Source organism: Protopterus annectens, chromosome 5.part0 (genome assembly GCF_019279795.1).
Source record: "Protopterus annectens isolate FY-2018-M chromosome 5.part0, PAN1.0, whole genome shotgun sequence".
Lineage (NCBI taxonomy): Eukaryota > Metazoa > Chordata > Ceratodontiformes > Protopteridae > Protopterus > Protopterus annectens.
Genome location: NC_056735.1, coordinates 434,116,431 through 434,143,245, shown reverse-complemented (window position 1 = coordinate 434,143,245; position 26,815 = coordinate 434,116,431).

Here is a 26,815-nt window from a genome sequence, read left to right as displayed (position 1 = left end):
CCTTGAGATTGGTCAAGACAGTACGACTCTCTCAAACTACTTCATGTCCAGATAACTATAGGCAAAATACCCCACCACATCATTGATAGCTATAGGTCCCCCACCATGAACCAAGAAAAGCAGCCCGCCTACCTGGACTTACTGGAGTCACTCAGCATACAGCCCAACACCATAGTCATAGAGTAAAAGTGAAGGAAACTCGCAAAGTGATGTAAAGTAAGTTTAATAACAAAGCTTTCAAGATAAAATTCTTCTTCAGTGCTGAAAATCAAATTAAATCACATTTTCATATATACATCACATGAACAAATTCAAACCAATAGAAGTGCGGCAACAATAAAATAGTTAAAATAAACAGCTGAGTGCTTGTTTCATGGAAAATGAGAACTTTTCTTGAGAACAAGTTTTAAACTCTATCATTCAACCCGTGGGGCACATCTGCTTGAAAGTAAGTAATCCATCTATATTCAACATTCTCAGTATTCAAAACAACAGTTTAGTTTTATGCAACACCTTATTCATGGGAGAGTTCAACTATCCTTCTATCAACTGGGTAACATACATGAGCACAGACATGCTTGCCCAGAGGTTCCTGGATTTTGTCCATACAAATGCTCTGGAACAGAGAGTTTGTAACCCCACAAAAGGCTCAAATGTCCTAGACTTGGTACTCACCAAAATAGGGGTTCATTGCACTCCCACCAGTGTGATACCCTCCCTGGTAAGGATGGCCCATAAATCAGACTTGTTCAAAGTAATTATTGAACCTGTCATTACCACAGGAGCAAAAAAAAAACTAAAAAACTTTTCCAAAGCAGACTACAGCCTGCTAAGGAATGGTATAAAAAGTATTACACCCCCCACAATCACAGACTTCTGTGCAGAGGTATACACAGATGCCCTGTATAAACTCTTAAGCAACTATATGGACTCAGCTCTACCTGACTGGATTAAAACCAGGTCCTCCCAAAAAACAAGCCAGCCTGGTGGATCTCAACTATAAACAGGTTATAGAACAAAAGGAAGAAACTGATGTCTATGAACAAGAGGGAACTGTCTCACCAGAGAAAGAATTCCCTCCACAGCTTGAACAAGCAAATCAGAAATCTTGTAAATTCCTCAATTACAAAGCTAAAATAACAACCATAGCTAAGGATAATCATAAGGAATTCTTTAACTACATTTGAAATATAAATGGGAATACCCCAGTATGTGCCAAACTGGTAGTAGATGGTACCACCCATACTAAACCGGAAGAAATTGCCAACCTGCTAGCTGACAAATTTGGCACAAACTTCACCTCCCTGTCCCCACCAACCATACCCCAAAGGAAACCTGACACCAGTCCTCTGTCTAATATCCCTAGAGATCAGGTCATATCTGCACTCTCCAAGCCAAAAATACAGCCTCAGTCGGACCAGATAACATCCCAGGCTGCTTATTTAGCAATATAAACTGGACCTAGCAGACCCACTTGGCATTCTCTTTAACCAAAGCCTGAAAACTGGTTTTGTTCCAGCAGAGTGGAGAACAGCAACAGTATTCCTTGCACAAAGTGGGGCCATCAACTAAACCTGGGAACTATAAACCCATAAGTCTAACCAGCCTCATCTGCAAGGCTATGGATAGAACCATCATGGCATTGTCAGCATAGACACAGGCAACCTTCAGACACTACACCCAACCCAGTTTAGTTTTGTTAATTGTAGATCATGCTTATTCAACCTAGCAGACTTCTTCAAGGATTAAGGTATGACAGAATATCCTGCCTATCTTGACCTAATCAAGGTTTTTGATGCAATTCCCTACTCATTGACAAACTCTCCCAGCTGGGGATTAACCCTTGCATCACTAAACAGGTAGCCAAATGGCGCACCAAGACAACACATATTGTCAAAATTGGTGACTCCACCTCTACCAGTAGACCCATCAACAGTGGCATACCACAAGGATCTGTTTGGAATCTGTTTCTCGAAAGTCCAGGCGAAAGTAGATCACCAGTGGCTTACCGTGTTTGCTGATGATTGCAAATTGAGTCCCCTAATGATGTTAACATATTAAAGGAGAGGCTATCACAGAAAAATGACAGGTGCCAAATCCACTGTCTATAACTTGAAGCAAAAAGTACATTATTATCTTCTTTGGCAAAGTGGAATTCCCTGCTAATTACAATATTGACAGCACCCCTCTAAGTTCAAACCCAGTGGTGTGAGATTTGGGAACACAGGTAGATAGCAATCTGAACTTCGACCACCAGGTTTCCACAGTGGTAAGGAAAGCTTTCTACACTGTGCATCTCATAAGTAAGGGCATCGCATCCAGGTCTAAGGATATTATAACTCTACTGTACTTGACCCTCAACAGACAATAAATATAGTATGTTGTTCCCTTGTGCATGTACCTTACTAGACACATGCAGCAGCTGGACAGACCACAGAGGTTTCTCACCAAGAAAATACAGGGCCTCCAAACCATGGCTTATGTGGATAGATTGAAAGCCTTGCCACTGTACTCTGTATCATACAGGCTGCTGGGAAGTGACTTGTGGCATGTCTATAGGGCAGTCTCTGACCCTGCCTTGATGGATATGCTGCACAGCCGCAAGTCAAATGGCACAAGAGTCACTCGCTCCAGGGATCTTAACCTAGCCTGTGACATTAACAGAACATGCTAGAGAGACAGATATATTTCCTAGAGATTGATGCTACCCTGGAATAAACTTCCAGTTTACATGAAGCAGAGCTCTTCAGTGACCCTATTCAACTGCTACCTGGACAAATGGATGAAGGACCACAAATTCATCCTGAGTGCGGGGCACCCTCATGGACAGAGGTAGTCAGTGTTTATCATAGACCCCCCTCTGCAAATTATGTCCATCTAACGAATGACAATTGAGGCAACTCAGGATTAATGTGGCTAGACTTGTAAGGGCCCTAGGGTTGCTAGCCTAGTAATCTCCTATGAACTTATAAACCTATGAAAATAAATTTCTTGGAACATTCCTTTTATTGGAACAAGGTTCTCCCTGTGTTCTATCTCAGATTATCATTGTGGATTTACTGAGGAACTTTTTAAGCTTCTGTCTAATAAACTGAAGTGGGACTCCCCTGCCATACCTTCTTTTAAGCAATGCACTCTTATTTTTGCTTTGTCTATCTCACGTTTCACAGTCATGGATTTTATTTTCTAACTTACAATTAATTACAAATGCAATTCCTGGGATTCAGTGGAGTTTTTGCAGTGATAAATCATTCTGCAAATAGCTCCTGCTGCTGTTACCCCAACTTTGTGCCAACCTCCTGTAATTTCTGACTAGACCTAGTGGGTGTGGCTACAATAAATTGAATGTCCACTAATACAGAATGCATTGTGAGAAGTCAAGCGCTCTCTGGTATGCATTTTTTCTTTAATATCCTCCACATTCTCTGAAATCTCTGCCACCATATTGAATATACATTCACAGGTAGGTAGGCTGGAAATATTAAAGTAGCTCTAACAATACTTTCAGGTTGGAAAGCCTTAGTAGACATAGCTGGTTGCATATCATACTCCAGGCAGAGAGGTAAAGAATCCCCAGTCTGTAACACCATGTCGTCAGCCACTGGCCGAATGTTTTTTTTTTTTTTTTTTTTTATATTCAGTTTCCCTAGCAGGTGAAGGAAAGATTTCATTAAGCAAATGCACTTCCCATATTTGCAAAATGTTTTATAATTCTGCTGTATGGTATTGCTTACCACGAGAGAAAGAAGACGTTCAGAGAAGGTTCACTTTTTTTTAACCTTTTCCATTTTGATTCTTAATGGGCATTATTTTACTGCTTCAAGTTCCTTATAATGTTCAGTGAGGTACATATTTTTATTTTATGCACAATGCAGTCACCAATTACCGGAATATTTTAGGGACAGTTGGGTTGCAATGTCTGTACTAATGGTGGTTGAATCTGATCCGGCTCACTTTTAGCACTAGATATTTTGTGATTATTCTCTTTACACTCTGCCTTGGAGTTGCAACTGCACATATGTAATTGATTGTTATCAGTGAGTGGTCTGTAGGTAGAGCTACTTGCATTTTGAGCATATAACTTATTTTGGTACATGTGAGGATTTTCAAGGTACATTCTAAAGAAACTTTGTTTATGTAATGGTAGGAGTGCACATATACTCAAAGGGTGATGATGACTCTAAGAGTTTAGCCTCACTGTTCTGGTTACACTTACATATTTGTGCTTTATTACACATTGCCCCAATGCCTGCTGACTATAAACCCCGTCATGGCTAATCATCACATTCATTCCACATCACTGGGGGTGAAAGTCAACAGAGAGGGATTGTCACTGAGAAAGGCATTAGACATGGTATCCCCCCCCCCCCAGCATTCCTGTAATTTCCTGGCTTTGAGAGCATAAGTCATGACACAGAGATATGCAATGAACTGTCTGCACTGGTTTTTCCTCAGTTCCACCAAAGAACCTAAACCATCTCCTTAAGCACAGAAAGTGTATTAATTTTCTCTGTCTGAGGAACTGCACTTCCCATGTGCTCTCTGAGAACCTGCTACCCTCCCCACCCCCTGGGAGAAGTAAGCAGGCAATCTCCCTTCACTCCACCACATGCTTACTCCAGTGACAGACTACAAACTGGACCCTGGTCATCTTGGTTACAGTAAGAGCTCCATCCATCAGCTCCATGGACCTGGGATAATGTCTCACATATGTTTGAGGTAATGCCCAAAAGGGGTACATTTTCTGTAAACATCAAGCAGCACTTACACTGTATGAGATATACATCAATTATTTGAAGTTAACTTATGAAATGTCATCTTACCTGAAACAAAGTAAGATATTTCCTATGAAAAATGCAATCCAGAGAAATGTATACTGTCACTGAATTTTTTTTAATAAACTGAGTATGCTCCATTTTACCTCTCAACTTTTACTTCATAGAATAGTACTAAAGATTGATTCTCACTGGATATCTTAAAAATGCTGAAAAAAAGCTCTTGGTATTTGGAGGCTGTCTTAAATCAGACTGAAGAAGTTGGGGCAGAGACCCCTTCAAATGTGCTTCAAGTATAGTAATAAAATTTGTTTTTTATAGCTGTTGGTCATCGAGTCAAGTTCTATTGCTGCTGCTTGGATCCTTGCTTGTTTGGTTTTGAAGTTGTTAAGTTTTTTACACAGTTTGTTAGTTTATTTGAAATACTGTGTTGATCAGAAGATTTCACAGGCTATATTTTTTGCCATACATTGTGTGGGAAAGAGAAGTAATATGAAGAGGAGTCATCAGTGTTTTGAGACTCTGCTCTAGGTTTTAGGATTGATAAAGTATCAATATATACTAGGAATACTGATGTAACTGCCATGCAGCATTTGATAGTGTCAGACTTGTGTAAGTTGAAAGGGAAATTAAAGAGTTACAAGAAAAAAGAGCATTGATAAGAGGTATTGTGGACTGCTGTGTCCAAACAAAATGTTTTGAAAAAAATTGTCATACAAAGGAAAATATGTAAAAAGCTTTCTTGATAGTGAAAGATATTACAAATAGACTGAGTCATGATTATTTATGAATAACTGAGCTGCCTGATGGCAGGCATTTGGTGAAGACAAATTAAAAATGTGCCGGCTACTAATCCATGTCAGACTGACATACCCTTATAACCTAAAGATGCTCTGACATAAGAAGAATTGCTCCTTCTAGAAGATGGATGATGTTCTCTAGTATCTCCCTCAATATACTGTGCAGACATAAATCTGGTATTTGAATACTCTACATAATATAGATATGGCATCTGAAAATATGTGAGAAATAGAGGCCATTTTGAGTCAGTTCTGTCAAATCTGTTAATTGTAGAATTTGTGAGATATCAAGAAGATTTATATACTGTATTGGTCATTTGTATAGGTATTATGATGGTAGCCAGTAGTCTTGGGCATGGTAGTGCCAGATTTACTCCATGACTAACAGATGATAATATCCCTCCTTGAGAAAGGCAGTACAACCCAAAAGTCATTATTGAAATGTATTGATGGTCATGAGGTGGTCAGGAGACTAAATTTCCTTTAAAATCCTAAGAATGCTGTTCATCTTTATCAATATTCTGCTTTAATGGGCATAGTTAATCTGTCCACCTTATTGCAGACTGATGTTTGACATAGATTCTATCCCTGTGAAGCCTCCTGCTGGTGGGTGTAAGGAATATAGGGCTATACTTTTGTTCCAATGTTAGACTGAATTAAGTGATGTTCTCTTTTGTACCATAAAAGGGTACAGCTAAGTGACACGTTATATAGCATAGACAAGTCATGTTTTTAGAAAAGATGCTTTACACAGATTCATCTGTTTATAATCTAGTTGGAGGCATTGCTCACTGGCATGTTGAGTCACCCTTGTGTGGTATGAAAACTTTTCTGTCCGTACATGAGTTCCATTGGACTACTCAACAATGCATTTATTGGAGGGGGGGGGTTCAAGAAGTAGGACCACTCACAGTCCATAACTGGTGGCATAAGTTAGCAAGCATATGCTATGTTTAATAGCCATGTCATTAGCAGTCCCACATATATCTAAAACAAGTCGGTGCACAATGAGCACATTATGATTGGCTGCAGTGTGAGATTTGTACAGATAGAGTTTTATGCTGTGTTGTTGTGAAGGCTATAGGAACAAATCAGGTTTTCTGAAGGTTTGCGTTATGTGAAGGTTGTCTTTGTAGTGAAAAAGTGGCAGAGATCTTTCTCTCTATGCTATGCTCTGCCTTTTTCTGACTAGGACTGTAACCCACTTGTGTTAAAGAAGATTTAAAGCAGGTTTAATTAGACTAAATAAGGAGTTTTTATTCAGTAGCTTTGGGTCTAGTATAATTGCTTCAAGGCTGTTAGCTTGTGGCTGACTTATTTGCTGCAGAAATTGCCCTACCCCCCAGCCCAATCTTAATAAATTAGATATTCCTCCAACACCAACAGCACAATCCTTGTAAACTGCATACCTCTCCTGATACCCACACTTAAACCTTGATTACCACTCTAACCTTAACCCTTGCTTCCTCACCATAACCCTAAAACTCCCTCATGCTTCCTATACTTGAATTCCCATCTCACTGTCTAAAAGTAAACTTTCTTCCATTCCCCATGGCAATCAAGAATGTCTTCGATCATGCAAATGCTCCCCTGGGGTGAAATAGTTTTAACATGAAGGGCAGATGGTTACAGAAACCTTGGAATGTGAGATAAGCAGTTGAGATTACTTTGAAACAAATCCTAAGGCAGCAAGGGATTCATAGGAACCTGTTGATGGAATAAGGGATGCACTGCCAGGAAAGAGTTGGATTTATAGCCTAATGAAGAGGAAAAAAGTTGACTGACATGGGTAGGAGAATAAAAAAAAATGTTAAATTAGAAATGGAGATGTGGCAGGTTGAAATAAGTGAATTCAAGTTAGTAAGAAGATAGGAGCATGTGAACAGTGAACTGCTGAGTTGGTTATTGTGAGGAGGAGGGGCATGATACAAAGCTGTGCTTCATTTCTATTGTTTTATGTTCTAGTAATAGAAACACTGACCAGCAGATGATGGAGAGTTTAGATGACCAAGTGAGGAGCACCATTGGTCTTTTAACCTGTGCACAGATGATGACACATTGGTATTAGAAGAGAAAGGAAAACACAGTTGATAATGCTGCAGGATTTAAAAAAAATGAAGTAGTAGTTGATTTGTGTTTACGTGTTGCAAAGTCAGTTTATTGGTCCATAAGGCAAAACAAAAGGTGTTAGGTGTGAACTCAACTGAGGCTGATCAATTGCAAAGTCAGTTTATTGGTCCATAAGGCAAAACAAAAGGTGTTAGGTGTGAACTCAACTGAGGCTGATCAATAAGAAACCAAAGTCTTGGCAGAAGAAATCCAGATGAATATGCTGGGTGACATTATGACTACATGCAAGTTGCTGACTCGATGTAGTGATTGAGTTGGTATAATAATGGGACTACATATGTGGATTGGTAGATGAAAAATCCCTTTGATAATGCATATTGCTACAAATGCTATATGCTTTCAATGTGACAGGAACAAGAGTGGAAGAAGATTTGTGAACAGTATTTGAGGAGGGAGAAAGAGGGTTATCTCAGTAAAGAGTTATTTTTCATGAGCAGAATGTTAAGGGGATGTGTCACGTCTAATGTTAAATACAATATGACAACAGGTAATGTGGACATAGGTTAGGAGAATGGCAAAGGTGATATTCAGAGGCATGGGGCATCCAGGCATTGTGTTGTAGATACAATTAATTGGAAATATGGATTGGATGGGGAATGTATGTATTTTTTGAACTGAGTAGAGAAGTAGATGCAATTCCTAGACGTGAAAAGAGTGGATATTATTTTATTACTTGTTTCTTATCATCATTTCACAACGTCACATTTCTATTGTCAAATGGCTCTGGAAAAAGGATTCTTTTAATCAATGTATCTACCCACTTAATAAATAAAACAAAAATACAATAGATGTTAGCTAATATGTCTGAGCAAATGAGACTGAAAAAATAGAAAGACTGCAAACTACAAATGACAAGGGGGATAGTTGAGGAGTTAATGACTTTTGATGAGGGTAGAACTGAACTTCAATTTCCAACAAATATGTGGCTATAGAATGTGTAGAGTATGTGATGAGGTAGATGGTAAAGGTAGACAACTGCTGGGATCTGAAGAGTGGTATAAACGGATGTATATGCTGGTGGGAAGAACAGGATATGGTGACTGATTAAACAGCATAGTATCTAGTCAAGAGAAGGAGAAAATATGTACAGGGATGACGTATGGGAAGGCATTGTTTGTATAGGCCAAATGCATCATGAGGCTAACCCAGTGTGGGACATGTGCACAGAGATTCTCAACAGATGGCAAATTATGCCAGTGAGCATGACAGGGGAGAGATGGCTTTGGGTAATAGTTTAGAAATCAGACAGTTGATTATCTCTCTCTCTCTCTCTCTCTCTCTCTCTCTATATATATATATATATATATATATATATATATATGGAGTTTGTGGGGGGTAAGATGTCTTTTGAAGTGAGTACATGAGATCTGGAAAGAAGGCTATGGTCAGGGTGAAGAATAAACTTGGGATCTATGTTTGCATAAAGTGTATAATGAAAGCAAAAGTGAGTTATGAATGGGAGACATGCATATTGGGCTGCAACACATAATAGGATGAGCCAAGAAAGAAATAGCAAGTCAAAAGAAGGAGCTTGACAGAGACTGATGGTTGGGAGGTTGGCATTATGATTAAGGTGTTTATCTTACAGACAAAAGGTACAGTGTTTAATTCTCACATGGGTTAACTGGTTAGGCTTAAAATGGTCTACAAGGGCAGTTAGCCTAGTACTAACCTATGACCAAATTTAGGCATGATATGTAAAGTTAAGTACGGTGCTGAGAAAGGATGGAGAATCAAAAGCCAGGTGTTAAAGACATAGTTTGAAGCATGAATTTATGTTTCGAGGACTTTCACACTAGGAGAGCACAGTACTCTGTGGTACAGAGAAATCCATATATTCAGGTGGACAATGCACGAGCTGAGGAAGGCATGCTTGATTAAGAATATACTTGGTGGTAGTGTGTGTGTGTGTGTCTGTGTGTGTGTGTGTGTGTGTGTGTGTGTGTGTGTGTGTGTCATACAGAAAGATAGAAGGAGGGAGACTACACAGAAGGTGTAGATTTGTATGTGCAACAAGATATATTAGATGAGGAGTGAATGGTATGAGTAGCACTTTACAGTAATATAGTGTCTGAGAGAATTTTATTGCAGATTATGGGTGAGATCCTGTTTTAATTGCTTGTCTTGACAGACATTTCCTTCTTTTGGGTGAAGAGGTTTCTGTCTTGAAGAGGTACAGTTTATTGAGTAGATGGCTAGGAAGACTAGACAGGTCAAGTTCAAATTAATTGTATTACTTCATATTGTCTGACTTTAATATTAGGCCTGTGTTACTATTTTGGTTTCCATGTACTTCCTGCAGTATACTTGCATACCACTGCTCCAATATATCTGGAAATTATTTTGCTACATATGGCATTAGTCCATATAGATCAAACCATGAAAAATATGAAAGAAAAATAAAGTTATGCATATTGGAGTGAAAAACTAGTGAATGGGTAGATATGAATGGGAAGTAATTGCAGATTAATTAGTTTAACAGGAAGACCTTCACAATATCATCATTTGTTGATCTTTATTAAGAATGCGTGAGATGCAAGTTGGATGAATTTTTGAAATTAAGTATTCATATTGGAAAGAGAATTCAAGAGCCACCTGCAACATACTGGTGAAGTGAAAATTAAATGTATGCAAGCAAGAAAAATGGGCATCTACATAATGTAAGGGCTGGTTTTGATAACAATCCATCAGTGAATTTACTGAAAAGTTAATATGCATGCATTATGTTCTGTTCTAGCAGCTCTCTCAAGAAAACCATGAAGTATGTTTCAACAATGTAAATAAAATGAATACTTTCAGCTTCTCCCACAATTCTCAAGCAGTTGATCCCTTAAGATCTCAAAGAGATTAATGGAAAGTTTGCTTTCTCCCTTAATCTGCAATTTTTACATCTCTGCAAATATTTAAATTAAAATATCACTGCAATAAAAATAGATAATTAATCATACCTGCAGTCTGCTCTGCCAGCTATCTTGAAAAATGTTTAATTGTTTTGACTTCATTTAAATAAAAGACTGTTCCCCACTTATTACACAAATTGCAGGCTATTATACCACCTAGGCATCAAATAAGCAGACAGAAGGTTTCTTCCTACGTTACACCACAGTTTTTAAAACTGCAAGAAAAAATTCATTAAATTACAGTAATACTGAAAAATGTAAAAGAAGAAAACAATGTAAGTTCATAAACAGAAAACAAAACAAAAAATCAGATGTGGTCCTATTAAGACAGCTGCCTCAAAAAATTTTGAGCCAACAGTTTCAAACATACAACAGGATCTAAAATAAAACATAATCCCCAAGATACATTAAATTCTGTGCCGGAATAGTGCTATTCCTGCATGGAGTGAACCATGTCTGTTTCTGCATAGCCTTAACAGCAGTGTGCCTTGCATATTTATGAAGGTGTGCTACTGCTAAGGCTAAGCAGACATGAACACTACTGAGTGCAGGGGGCATGTTTAAGTAGTGCCTGCACATCTAACATGCCCCCTGCAGTCTGAAAGTGCTGTATGGCACTTTCTAAGTACTTTCAGTGTCTGTGGACACTGAAAACAGGACATTTAGATAGCAAGCAATGCAAGGGGTGTGTGAAAGGTACTGTCACACACCCCCTGCATTGTCAAAGTGCTGTATGGCACTTTCCAAGTGTTTTGAGTGTCTGTGGACACTTAAACCAGCTATGTAGATAGGAAGCAATGTAGGGGGTGCATGACAGGTATTGTTACACACCCCGTGCATAGTGAAAGTGCCATATGGCCATACCCCTCAACTGTACAGGTTTTCACAGAATGTCCAGATGTCTACCTCCATGCCTCATATTTTTGGTGTGTTCCCTCAAATACCTGTCCCTAACCCTGTCCCTACCTGGCAAATAACAGATGACTGGAGTCATTAAATAATGGCAAACATTTGTGTTTTAGGCTCCACATCCTTTAGAAAAGTCATTCTAATGCAAAACCTATTATTATTGGGATCTATGTTTGCATAAAGTGTATAATGAAAGCAAAAGTGAGTTATGAATGGGAGACATGCATATTGGGCTGCAACACATAATAGGATGAGCCAAAAAAGAAATAACAAGTCAAAAGAAGGAGCTTGACAGAGACTGATGGTTGGGAGGTTGGCATTATGATTAAGGTGTTTATCTTACAGACAAAAGGTACAGTGTTTAATTCTCACATGGGTTAACTGGTTAGGCTTAAAATGGTCTACAAGGGCAGTTAGCCTAGTACTAACCTATGACCAAATTTAGGCATGATATGTAAAGTTAAGTACGGTGCTGAGAAAGGATGGAGAATCAAAAGCCAGGTGTTAAAGACATAGTTTGAAGCATGAATTTATGTTTCGAGGACTTTCACACTAGGAGAGCACAGTACTCTGTGGTACAGAGAAATCCATATATTCAGGTGGATAATGCACAAGCTGAGGAAGGCATGCTTGATTAAGAATATACTTGGTGGTAGTGTGTGTGTGTGTGTGTGTGTGTGTGTGTGTGTGTGTGTGTGTGTGTGTGTGTGTGTGTGTGTGTCATACAGAAAGATAGAAGGAGGGAGACTACACAGAAGGTGTAGATTTGTATGTGCAGCAAGATATATTAGATGAGGAGTGAATGGTATGAGTAGCACTTTACAGTAATATAGTGTCTGAGAGAATTTTATTGCAGATTATGGGTGAGATCCTGTTTTAATTGCTTGTCTTGACAGACATTTCCTTCTTTTGGGTGAAGAGGTTTCTGTCTTGAAGAGGTACAGTTTATTGAGTAGATGGCTAGGAAGACTAGACAGGTCAAGTTCAAATTAATTGTATTACTTCATATTGCCTGACTTTAATATTAGGCCTGTGTTACTATTTTGGTTTCCATGTACTTCCTGCAGTACACTTGCATACCACTGCTCCAATATATCTAGAAATTATTTTGCTACATATGGCATTAGTCTATATAGATCAAACCATGAAAAATATGAAAGAAAAATAAAGTTATGCATATTGGAGTGAAAAACTAGTGAATGGGTAGATATGAATGGGAAGTAATTGCAGATTAATTAGTTTAACAGGAAGACCTTCACAACATCATCATTTGTTGATCTTTATTAAGAATGCGTGAGATGCAAGTTGGATGAATTTTTGAAATTAAGTATTCATATTGGAAAGAGAATTCAAGAGCCACCTGCAACATATTGGTGAAGTGAAAATTAAATGTATGCAAGCAAGAAAAATGGGCATCTACATAATGTAAGGGCTGGTTTTGAAAAACAATCCATCAGTGAATTTACTGAAAAGTTGATATGCATGCATTATGTTCTGTTCTAGCAGCTCTCTCAAGAAAACCATGAAGTATGTTTCAACAATGTAAATAAAATGAATACTTTCAGCTTCTCCCACAATTCTCAAGCAGTTGATCCCTTAAGATCTCAACGAGATTAATGGAAAGTTTGCTTTCTCCCTTAATCTGCAATTTTTACATCTCTGCAAATATTTAAATTAAAATATCACTGCAATAAAATAGATAATTAATCATACCTGCAGTCTGCTCTGCCAGCTATCTTGAAAAATGTTTAATTGTTTTGACTTCATTTAAATAAAAGACTGTTCCCCACTTATTACACAAATTGCAGGCTATTATACCACCTAGGCATCAAATAAGCAGACAGAAGGTTTCTTCCTACTTTACACCACAGTTTTTAAAACTACAAGAAAAAATTCATTAAATTACAGTAATACTGAAAAATGTAAAAGAAGAAAACAATGTAAGTTCATAAACAGAAAACAAAACAAAAAATCAGATGTGGTCCTATTAAGACAGCTGCCTCAAAAAATTTTGAGCCAACAGTTTCAAACATTCAACAGGATCTAAAAGAAAACATAATCCCCAAGATACATTAAATTCTGTGCAGGAATAGTGCTATTCCTGCATGGAGTGAACCATGTCTGTTTCTGCATAGCCTTAACAGCAGTGTGCCTTGCATATTTATGAAGGTGTGCTACTGCTAAGGCTAAGCAGACATGAACACTACTGAGTGCAGGGGGCATGTTTAAGTAGTGCCTGCACATCTAACATGCCCCCTGCAGTCTGAAAGTGCTGTATGGCACTTTCTAAGTACTTTCAGTGTCTGTGGACACTGAAAACAGGACATTTAGATAGCAAGCAATGCAAGGGGTGTGTGAAAGGTACTGTCACACACCCCCTGCATTGTCAAAGTGCTGTATGGCACTTTCCAAGTGTTTTGAGTGTCTGTGGACACTTAAACCAGCTATGTAGATAGGAAGCAATGTAGGGGGTGTATGACAGGTATTGTTACACACACCCTGCATAGTGAAAGTGCCATATGGCCATACCCCTCAACTGTACAGGTTTTCACAGAATGTCCAGATGTCTACCTCCATGCCTCATATTTTTGGTGTGTTCCCTCAAATACCTGTCCCTAACCCTGTCCCTACCTGGCAAATAACAGATGACTGGAGTCATTAAATAATGGCAAACATTTGTGTTTTAGACTCCACATCCTTTAGAAAAGTCATTCTAACGCAAAACCTATTATTCTATCAACTTTCTAAGTTTGTAAGAGCAATATTTAAAATCTGTCCCTATTTGTCCCCTTAAAATTGCCCTTACTGTGACTGACAAGAAGTATTGATGCATGTAAATAAAGTGATTTTATTAATTTCCTTTTCCCACATTCTAAGGTATGTTTAAGCGTAGCTGAGCAGGTTTGCATGTTAGGGCCCTCTGCTCAACATTGCTTAAAGATCTCATAGCAGCTAAATAAAAATATATAGCTAAAATTGTAACAACAAAATAACATAGTGGTTAGAGTCCTGGCTTTGTATGCAGGCATTCACCAAGACAGTCACTTTATTTTTACATGGGAAAGCACTATTAAAATTCATGATTTATGTTAAATTATATAGTAAGGGATATTTGTCACCCAGGGTAGTGTAGCTGGTCCAAAATGGAAGTGAGTGCAAACAACATGTGAAATCACCCATGTATACACAAGTGTCACATGCAGTATAGTCACACCCCAAGGTAATGTAATGAAATCACAGAGGGGGATGTCATGTAAAGTAAATCATATACACAATAATATGTTAGAAATGAAGAATTAATCTACAATCCTGATATTTTTTTTAAAATGAAAACTGAGCAATACTAAGCAGTGCTCAGCTATGCTTAGCCGGTTTAAGCATTGCTTAGACGTAAAGTCTAAGCCGAAGTTAGCTCAGCCAAGTGGATTTGCACACTGTTAAGCAGTGCTCAGCATTTACCCCTTTAAGCACTGTTCAACTCAGTAGATTTATGCACCACTTAGCTAAGCTTAGCATTTTCAAAACTATCCAATGACAGCAAAGGGCAGGAATATGGCCTTATTTAAACCATGCAGGCAGGAATACAGACAGAACCTGTTGTAGTTTGATCTGTGCAGGAACTATGTCAGGTGTTGGAGAGGGGTCACGCTTTCAAGTTAAGCGCTGAGGCATTTTGAAGTCCAGGGTCATGGCTGGGCTTTGGCTCCTCGTATCAAACCATGATGACAGACTGCTGCAGGGTCAGTACCAGAGCTCACAGTATAAAGCAGAGGCCTGGGACCATCTGGCACATGACATCACCAGTGCCACTGGTATCCCCCGAACTAGTGAGCAGGTACAGCATCTCTATGTTGACCTAAAGTGGAGGAAGAGGCACTCTTGGCCCAGTGGATCCAAGCTGCTCGGGACAACCATGCTCCAGCAATTTGTAAGTATCACAGATATAGCTGTACCAGATTCTATCCTGAGCATGTGATAGACAGGTATGCATAATGTTTGTTTCTCACCCCTACAGCTGCAGCGGAGAGGGCTAGTAACATTGAGGCTCATGCAGACAGACTTACATGGATGCGCCGACAGGCTGGTGAGTACAGATCTATCTTGCAGTATATAGTGGCATAAAGTAGAAGGAGTACATTGTTTACTGCCAGTAAATATAGTGTGTACTGTGTCTAATGAATAAATGATGTTTGTCACACTAATATTGATCCACAGGATATCCTTTAATAAAAGTGTCATTTCACTGTAATAAAGATGTATATCACAAACTGTTGTGTTTACTCTGGTATGTTGTAGAAACAGAATGTGTACATGTTCTTCACAGCAAATATGGCATTGACAGTATGAAGTAACTGAGGATGTTCTGAGAACCAGCTAGTATGGAAAACAGTACAATGTGGAGTTGTAAAACAATATATAAAGGAAATATGAACTATTGTATGCACTAAATTCTGAACCCTGAATAGTAATGTCTACAGTATTATATAGTGTCCCCTGCTGCATTGCCTTCTTGTTTTAACCTTTGCTTTCTACATTGTATTATTTCAAAGGATTAATACATAGTACAGCAACTATCTGCCATGCATGAATGCCAGAATTACAAGGTCAGACTGTCTAATCCAGAGAGTATTATGCAGAAATCAGTCAAGCAAGAGACATCTGTTTACTAGCACCTCAGTGTGATGAAAAATAGTGCTATTATTCATTTTGGCACACCCAGACACAGTTCAAGTTCAGGGAGTGGTACTGAGATGTGTGCATATACACACTAAAGAAATCCTGAGTATTTATAGAAACAGTCAGAATGTGTTAACAGATATTTTCTCCACAGGTCTTACAGGTAAAGAAATGTGTGTAGTAGCTGTATGAAGGGTATACTAATATACTGTGTACAACTGTTCCACTGTCCAAACCCATATGCCTGCAAATAACAGCAGGATAGGTACATACACCATGCACTCTCCTTGATACATGTCTCTCAAGTGTCATGCTGTCACGGCTAGTGGTCACTGCTGCCAATAACCTTGAACACACATAGGAATCCAGGGAAATATGGTGGTAGCAGACTCACAGAACATCATTGCAGGGTACCCCTTCTCTGTCAACTATGCAACCCTGACATGTACAAGCTCCCTCCAGTAATGTAGCCATTATTCTTCCAGTCTGCCCCATACCATTACAGATTGACAGTCTAACAGGTATGTATGTGCTACAGAAACTATGGGCCATAAGTAGATGAAATGTGAGGGAAGACCAGTAGAGTATTGAGCAGTACTGTTGTGAAAGATAGAAGCCTATACAGTTGTTAATGGACTTTTTTCTCTCCCCCCAACCCTCATCTGCATCAATAATTATTATTCATACACTACGGGTATGTTGTTCTTAAAATCTGTTGTTGGGACGTGTTCTGTTACTGCTCATATATTTAATTGGTTGCATATTAATATACCTTGTTCAAATACTATTATTGGTGTCCTGTTGCCGTCAATGTAGCTTGCATGCTGTTAAAATGCTTACTGTTGTTCCATTTATGCATGTGTTCTGTTTGCTATGCAACTGTTTCAAATCTGTTGGTTTGGGTTAATTGGAACACCCATAGATGCTGTTATAACTAATTTTGAAATGTTTTATTCATGACTAATCATTATATCTTGGATAACCTCAACACAATAGCATGTTTGGGAAGGCAGATCCCGGCGGATCCTCCTGTCCTACCTCATCTGGCTGTGGCACCGGGCCGCAGCACGTCTGGGACTCAACATGGAACTTCCTCATCTGCTAGTCCTGCACCACTTTTGAGTGGAGCCACCTTAGGGGATGGAGAGGAGCCTGTCACCCGCTGCAAGTTCCAGGGTATGGCGTGCAGCGTCATCGGATCCAAGTTGGATGGATGCCTATGCCAGATGGAGGGCTGCCTGGCTCACCTGGAGGGGCAGGGTGACCCTGTTTTCCAGCCCCCAGCACAGCCACCTTTGGGGCCATGAAGGTTCAGTGGTGACTGCCCATGGGTGGGACCTCAGTCCCACTGTATCCATTTGGGGGCTCATGGGCCTCTGATTCCCTACCGCCCTCCCCATCCGAGGTGTTTACCGCCCTCATGTGTCATATACCACCCATGTCTGCTGTCTTGTGTGTCTTATCTTTCTGTGAATGCACGTATCCTAAACAGCATACCTCCTCAAACATACCTACAGCCCTTCCCCAACATCTCACTCTTACTTTAATAAAAAAAGGGCATCTGTCCCACAAAAAATCTTTGCCCCATACATAGCTCTACATTTCACTCCCATGTCCAGTAATGCAAATCAATCAACAATTAAGTTTTCTCTACAAATGTATGTTGCCAACACCCTTCCCTGTGGGGAGTGAGGCTGTAAATTCCAAATTTTCCACATCAGTCACAGATGTTATTGCAGTAGAAATATAAAACTATAGTCCTTTCCTACACCCATCCTGCACATTCCTAGCTGGTTTTCCTAATGTTTAACCCCCTGCTTGCCTCTATTTCACCACTTTCAGATCATACTTTTTTCTTTTTTTAATTAAAATTAGTGCGGGTGTAAGTGGAAATAAGCGGTGCTAGGCAAATCTAAGAGGACTTAACCATCTGTTAGCATCACTTAGCTTCACACAAAACCACGCAAACCCGATTACGACTGCTTAAAAGTACTTTTGTCACTCTTTCTCCATCAGCCCTTCTTTTGCCCAGCAACAAAATAATAAGCCCTGCCAAGTCTTGATCCCAGGATGCTGTGTAGTATAATCACAGCAATGTACCACTACACCATCTGAGCTGTGAGGTTTGGTAATGTTTTTACAAACATATCATGCACTATAGTCATTTAACATTAATGAAAAAAGTCATCACTAACAAGTCTTGCACCTAGGACACTGTGTACTACAATCACAGCAATGTACCTTTACACCTTCTGAGCTGTAGGAATTTGTAATGCTTTTACAAACATATCATGCACTACAGTCATTTAACATTAGGGAAAAATACATACCCGTAGTACTCTTATATACATATATATGTTTATATTAATATATATATATATATATATATATATATATATATATATATATATATATACACACACACACACATACACACACATACACACACACACACACACACACACATAAAGATATATATATATATATATATATATATATATATATATATATATATACACACATGGATTCACTATACAATCTCAAAATACTGAAATGTCGAATTTCAGTACTGCGAGATCGAAAAGTCGAAAACCCACATATACGAAAACCCACGATCACGAAAACTTCAATAGCGACCATTCACACAGACACACAAACCAGGACATAATCACACACACATACACCTACCTAACTAAACAAACATAACAACACACACACACAAACACACCTAACCTACCTATAAGCAGGGGGCAAGCCCCCTTGCACCCTCCACACTCCCTACTTATATATTCTAACTCCGAGGTCGCACTAAACTCACAAACACACAAAAACACCACTGCACATGCTCACATACACTAAAATCCCTACCCATTATCCTCAAACTCACAACACTTACCTGAAACCCCAGATAAATCCACAAACCTCATCACACGTCACAAACGTGCACCACAATAGCGGGAGATTCGACATTTGTGGATTCGGCATAGTGTAGCTTCAGTTAACTGCACTTTCCACTATTCAGTCTCGACGTACTGAATTTCGGCATTTCAGTACGTCAAGATTGTCTCCATGCACACATGTGTATGTATGTCTATATATATATATATATATATATATATATATATATATATATATATATATATATATATATACATATATGCATACTCAACCTCTTTCTGCAAGACATCTGCAAAAAGCCTGACAAAGTGGGGAAGAAGGACAAACAATATTGACATATTTGAAATATGGCTGTTATATGCATAGAAGTCTGCTAAAGTAGCATGGTTTGTTTTAACATATATTTTCTGATAGATTCCAGGTCTGAAACACAAATGATTGTCATCATTTACTGACGTCAATGCTCACATCATCTCAGTGATTTGTTAGAAATCCACAAGTGTTATGGGGAACAGACCAAACATATGATCCACGCATCTGGACAGTGTATAGCCATCTGGAAAGTGTAGAGGTATGACTGCAGTCATGTAACAGAAGAGAAAAAACACTTAGAGCTGCCAACCATTTCACCCAGCAGTCAGACCAACACGACAATACCCCAAATCAGCTGTGGGGAATTACCCATGCATTTGCAAATATATCATGCACTACAGGGATGTAACTGTAGGGAAAAGCAGATATCGGTAAGAAATTGTCCACCCACAACCATTTGCACCACAGTCACAGCAACATACCAGTACCCCAACTGAACTCTAGAGTATAACAATTGCTTGAACAAGCATATCCTGATTTCCAGTCACACACTACACTGACATATACTGCCCTAAGTCACAGTCTACTGGGAATCCTGAGGTGTTACAAGACATTTCTCAGTCTGCCCCTATAAGCATATACACCTGATAGACCACCAGCAACTGTAGCAGTGTGCACAGTCAGATAGAAAAGGATCTATGACACTCACATCTGCCACTCTCCCCTACTCAGCCTAACAAACAATTGCACACTACACTGCTACATAATCTTGACAATCTGTTAACAATGGCCAGACAGACATAACTCTCAACTGTACAGATTTGCAGAGACTGTCTAGGGTGTGGGACCATATCTTTGGCCACTGCCACATACCACTTATGGGAGTCTGCTAGGTCACTGGGATGATATCAGGAGTGAAGCTACTAAATCATGATATACCATACCTCTGAACCTCTTACTGCAAGACATCTGGACAAAGCCTGACATACTTACAGGACAAGGGGCAAAAAAGAGGGACATATCTCACATAATGATGTTACAAACTGAAACAGTTGCTGGTGTTGCAGGGTTTGTTGTAACATAACATCCTTGAAGGAGATGATGTCTGAAACACAAATGGATGCCAACATTTACTGACTTCAATCCTCACATTATCCTACTGATTTCTCAAAAACAGAAATTGTCTGAGGAACAGACCAAACATAAGAGGCAAACCTCTGGGCATTCCATGGACTTCTGAATAGTTGAGAGGTATGTCAGAGATATATCACTGCCAGACATCAAGTCATGCAGAAAATGCATGTCCAGACAAACCCTGTTAATCTAGAAATCTTCTATGTGTATAACAGCAATATTTACTTACAATTTTTACCCAATGCTGGAACTTTGATCCCCATTTTGTTGGGTTGTCTCCACATTTCTTGTTCTGAGAGGTATTTCCACCTACCTCCTGTGAAGCTGTAGCCCCCACACCTCCATAATGTTCTCCTCACAGGCAAGGAAAATGGGAAGGCCCGCAAGAATGACCTAATTATTGCACTGTGTATGACATTGGCTAATGGAAAGACTACACAGCTGCTCTGGATGCAAGTAGCAAGTGGGGGACACCAATTGGTGCACAAGCCATCACCTGCTCATGAGCATTACCTACAAAAGGCAAGCTGCTGCCTATGCAAAACAGGTCTGAACCCATCTACACAAAGACAAACTGTGACTACACAAAACTAAACATTTGCATTATTCTGAGGAAACTCTTCAGCACTATAACAGGTATGTCAATCAGTTAAGCATGTAATGGAATACAGAAGGGGGGACTCACATGGTGCTTTCCAGAACCTATGGCCATTCCTACTGGCTCTGTTTGCAGTGACATAGATCACAGCTCTAGGCCTGAGTCACCCCAGCAAAGGTTAGCTCATGTAAGACTACTACTGGAGTGTCTGTTGTCCAATTCTGACTGTGACACTGCTAGGCCAGCTATCTAGGATGTTGTAAACATTCAAATCTCACCTGTGAATGCTACTATGATACATATGCTTGCCTTACAAATGTAAGAGACTTATATAGGGTATATGTATAGTAAACAACTGGTGCAGAAGTGTGTGTTGAACTGTATGTTATATACTGAGCTCATACCTTTCAACTGTCTAGAGTGTTGCAGACCGACCACATGTTTTCCTCATATTTGTAGACAATGCCTCATACAGTTATGTATTGTCTGGCAAATCACTGGAAACCCAGTAAAGACTGAAGTCATAACATAATAGCATACATTTGACTGCCAGATGTCATATCCTGTGGAGTATTCCTGCGAATGCAAAACCTTCTTTGCTAGCAACTAAGTGTGTTACAGCTAGATTTATAAAGTGTCACTATCTTCTGGCCTTTTCCCACCATTGATGTGTGCCTTTGTGCAGATGTCTTGCTCTAACAGGAGCTAGGAGTCTTAGCATGAAACTCATGCCATTGCAAGCTTACCTTGTCCTGAAGGATGCTGACATTTGTGCAGTCACTGACACCTGGTCTGTAGCTGTGGAGAGCACACTAACCTTGCCAGGTTACTCATCCCACCATACATTTAGACCCCAAATGGAGGGCTGCAAAACCACAGGAGGTGGAGTTTTAAACATTATCATACACATACACACCTTCAGGTTGACCAGACAATATGATGCATGGGAGACATCCCAAGTGCAGTTAACTGTTGACAAAACACCTACTCAAAACCTCCAACCATGACTTTGGACACCCACTACACCTATCTGGACTTGCTTAAATCTGTCAAGATTCAACCATCTACCCTGCTCTTGGGTGACTTTAACTACCCAACCATAGTGTGCATGACCTATTCTACTTGAACATGAATGCACAGAGATTCCTCAACTTTGTCAATGGCAATGCAATTGGTCAGCTGGTCAACACTCCTACAGGTGGAAATATTCTGTACCTGGTCCTAACCAACATGAGTAGCCACTGTAGCACTACAACAGTGTCATCCTCCTTGGTAAGATCTGACCAGATAGCCAACACTGTTGAGGCCACTATCTCCACTGCCCTCCCCTGTCAGCATCAAACAAAAATAACTTTCCAAAACTTACTATAATTCTTCTCAGAGCAGGTTGAAATAGCTTTAAAGTGACCATCCCATCAGTTGGAACTAGCAGTAGTGTCCAAGCCTACACTACAATACTGTGTGAGCACCTACATAGATGTATGGACTCAGCAATACCTGACAGGACAAAATAATCTCCCTCAAGGTAGGGTAATCCTCTGTGGCGGACAGCAGCAATGTAGAAATATCATAACAGGTGGAAATAATTGCTGGACAGGGCCAAGAAGGAGCAAGTGCTTAATTGGAAGCAATGTCACCTTGGTCTGAGCAAGCAAATAAGGTCACAGGTGAATTACCCTAGGGCTATCTTTGAGTGCAAATTGGACACATCCAACAAAGCCAGTAACTAGGCCTTCCACACATATGTCTGCAATCACAGAGGCAACACCCAAATCTGCTCTGTAGTGGTGGTCAATAACACCACATACATATGCGGCATAGATATAGCCAAACTGCTGCAGACAGGTTAAGTGTAAACATCACTGCCCTGTCCCGCCATCGGTACAACTGGACATGCACAGCACTTGCTGCCATCCCCGCATCATCATCATCAGAAATCAGGTCTGTAATGCCCTCTTAAAGGCAACACACAGAAGTCTCCATAGGCCTGATAACATGCCTGGCTGCATTTTACATGAACTCAGGCATGAGCTGTCAGCTCCATTACACACTGTAGTCAACCAAAGCCTGAGCACCAGTGTCATCCCATCTGCACAGGGGACAGCCACTGTCATCCCAATACACAAAGGCAGAACAATCCACTGACCCAGCCAATCATATGCACATCAGCCTAACTAGTCTGATCTGCAAGGGCATGGAAGGCAATATCAAGGACCTTATAAAGAGGGACATTGGCAACCTCAAAGTGCTTGAGCCTACACAGTGTGGTATTGTCAAAAAAAAGTTCAGGCCTGTTAAACCTGGTCGACTTCTCTGAAGCAGTCAACAAACACAACGATGAGGGGGGATGGTGCACACTGCCTACCTTCACCTAGCCCAAATATCTCACAATAATCCCCAGGTGGCCATGATACATAAGCCTACACAAGTAGGCATCAACCTGTATGTTACCAGATGGGTAGCTAACTGGCTCAAAGATAGTACCCACTTAAAGTAGTAGAAGCCACTTTTAGTAGTAGACTCTTACAGAGCGGTGTAACCAAACAATTGGTTTGTGGGCCTCTACTGTTTGAGATATACATTTCTGAGTTACAAGACAAAACCAGTGGTGTGTGGCTAACCAATGGTGTGTGGCTAACCAGGATTACAGATGATTGCAAGCTGGCCACTGTCATACATTCCCCTACTGATGTGAGCATCCTCCAAGAGCCCATTACCTAACTTAATGACTGCTGCAAGAATTATTGTCTCAAACAGAATGCTAGGAGATGCATCATTTTCTCTGTTGTGGTAGATGTCATCCACACTAATTATTACAGTAATAACAAAGTACTGAGCATTTCTAAACCAAGAACCAACCACAAACTTGAAAGTAAAGAACCAGTCCAGCCTCCAATCTACAGCACAATTCCTTTATTGAGCACTTTCATCAGTAACTATCAACTGACTTCTTCAGAATACAAAAAACAACTGACTGTGTCAATTATATATCCAAAAAGTCATGTGCTGTTCACAGCTAATTATCATTTAAAAACATATATACCAGAAAAATGTATACACCAAAAATGTAATAATAAATGTCAAGAAATATAGGACTCATACACATAAAACCCTAAAAGTGTCAAACCCTCTAAATGTAAAAAAATAAAATAAAAATGTAGACAATCGATGCCAAGGTTAGTTTTAAAATACAACGAACTAACTACCTTAATGTACTGAGCATGCAATCAGGTGTGAGGTGACTTGTGCACCAAGGTTGGTAGCAACCTGACAGTTCCTCATGGTGAGGGCACCATTGTATGGAAGGCTGTCTACATGACCAACCTCACAAATATGGGTATGTCATCCAGGAACCAGGAGACCACAAAATCCCTGTACTCCACCCTTATCAGACGCATTATCAAGTACAATGGCTCCTTTGGCATGTACCTTGCCAAGCAAATGCAGCAGTTGCAGAGATGACAGAGGTCCCTGACCTGGCAAATCCAAGGTGTGCAACACCTATCCTATACAGATAGGCTAAAAGCCCTGTCACTGTACTCAGTCTCATACAGATTGATGATAGGCAGCCTGTGTCTGGCATACAAGGACATTTCCAAACCAGCCGTGATGGCATTTCTGCATATCCGTAAGACAAATCCCACTCATGCAACATGCATGCAAGACCCTCATCTGGTCTGTGACATGTATAGTACTTATTGGTGGGATAGTGTAGTGTCCCACACAATACACTGTCTGTAAAATACACTTCTTCCCAATGTCTAGAAGAGCACGTGTATAGCCCTCTTGAAGAAGAAGCTGGATGACTGCATGGGAAATGGAAAAGACACCACTGGGAACCCACGTGTGTCCGAGCTGGTCAGAGGAAAAAGGTGCTGTCTTTGAAGGGACTTGAGTGGATGTCTGGGCTAGGCTTATGAGGTCATCAGGGCCAGTAACCTGGTATCATCTTATGAACTTTTATACATAGTACTTTACATGTTTCTTGCATGTATTGCAGACTGTCCTGCAATGTTGTCTGAAATAAATCCCTGTGAGTCTGAACTGTGTAGGTACTGCAGTGAAAGACTATTCTCTTATTCCTTCATCAGTTATTATCGCATGTTGTTAAACCTTGTCATTGTGTCTGGTCTGTATAGCAGTAAGTCAGCTCTTACAGTACTTGCATATGCACTTGGTGACACTGTATAGCTCACTCTAATAGCCTTGGTCTTGGTCACACTTACCTTAACATTCTACTAATAGGCCCATCACACAGTAGGATTTGTCACCCTTTGTTGAGAGCCTTACAGTAGCTGTGAAAGAGATGGATTGTGGCAGGCAAAACTACCATAAGGTCTGGCCTAAAGGGCCCATAGTTTGCATAGTTGTGGTAGACTTTACCAGGAGTGAGTGTGTGTATGTGTGTGTGTGTGTGTGTGTGTGGGTGTGTGTGGGTGTGTGTGGGTGTGTGTGTGTGTGTGTGTGTGTGTGTGTGTGTGTGTGTGTGTGTGTGTGTGTGTGTGTGTGTGTGTGTGTGTGCGCATCAGCAAATATAATACTGCAGGGAATTACTTTACATATGTTATTTTTCCCTCATAGGTGAACATGGGGGCTGGGGTCTCTCCTCCTCACAACCTGATGTCAGCGCCTTAGCAGGCTCCCATGATGATGGTTGTCAAAGTGAGACACAGGTGGGGCTGTCATGCCCTGAATCTGTGCCATTAGTTGGTATCCCACTTTCACCTGCAATGTCCCCGCACACAGTCAGTATGCCCACACATACCCAGTCCCCAGCAGCCATGAATAATGTACAGTTGGAGGTGGTTGCATGGAACAGGCTAGTGTGGTGACTATGACAAGTTTGAGAATAGACACCAGCCATAGCCAGAGAGCAGGCGAAGTCACACACAGGCAGATGGATGGGGTGCTTGATGGAGGACTTCTGCCCATCAAGGCCCTGTCACAAGTGCCACAGCAAGTGTCACCAGATGCATGTTATGGTCCATCATGGAGGCACAGGCATGTACTGACTGCAACACCAAACAGATGCTCTGGGTCATGAATGCAGTGCTTGCTGCTACACGTGATGACCACCACGGTATTTGTGATGCCATACATCATTTTGCCAATGTGGTGGATAGGCAGCGGATGAGACAATGTCACTGCTCGACTGTGCGATGTCTATGCTTTAACATGTGGTGGGAGTAGGGAATCGGTCAGGTGGACTTAGGTCAGAAACATGATCAGCTGAGAGTCCACGTGACCATGCACATTCACAGTCCCATAGTGTCAGTACCACCAGCACTACTGAAAAGAATGTGCTGTCCACACCACACTGGAGCAGGCCATAGGCACATGGTCCTGGCCAGTCCTGGCCAGTGCCATCAGGGACATGGATCCAGCATGCAGCAGTCATCACTGGGGAGTAGTACTGCATTTGTCCTTGGATCTGGTGCTGCCAATGAGACTCCTGGCAGAACAAGTTCCCATGACTCTGCCGTGAGATAGTGAACCATGCATCCTGCCATGTATGGTCCACTGTTGTCAAACATAGCCCTATGTTGGGCATCCACATGGCTTGCTTGTGTGAAAACAGTCACACATCCCTATCATATGCCAGTCACCACCAGACATGCACAGCTCCTCTGCATGGCCCAGCTGAACACCACCACTTCAGACTCTCACACACACACACACACA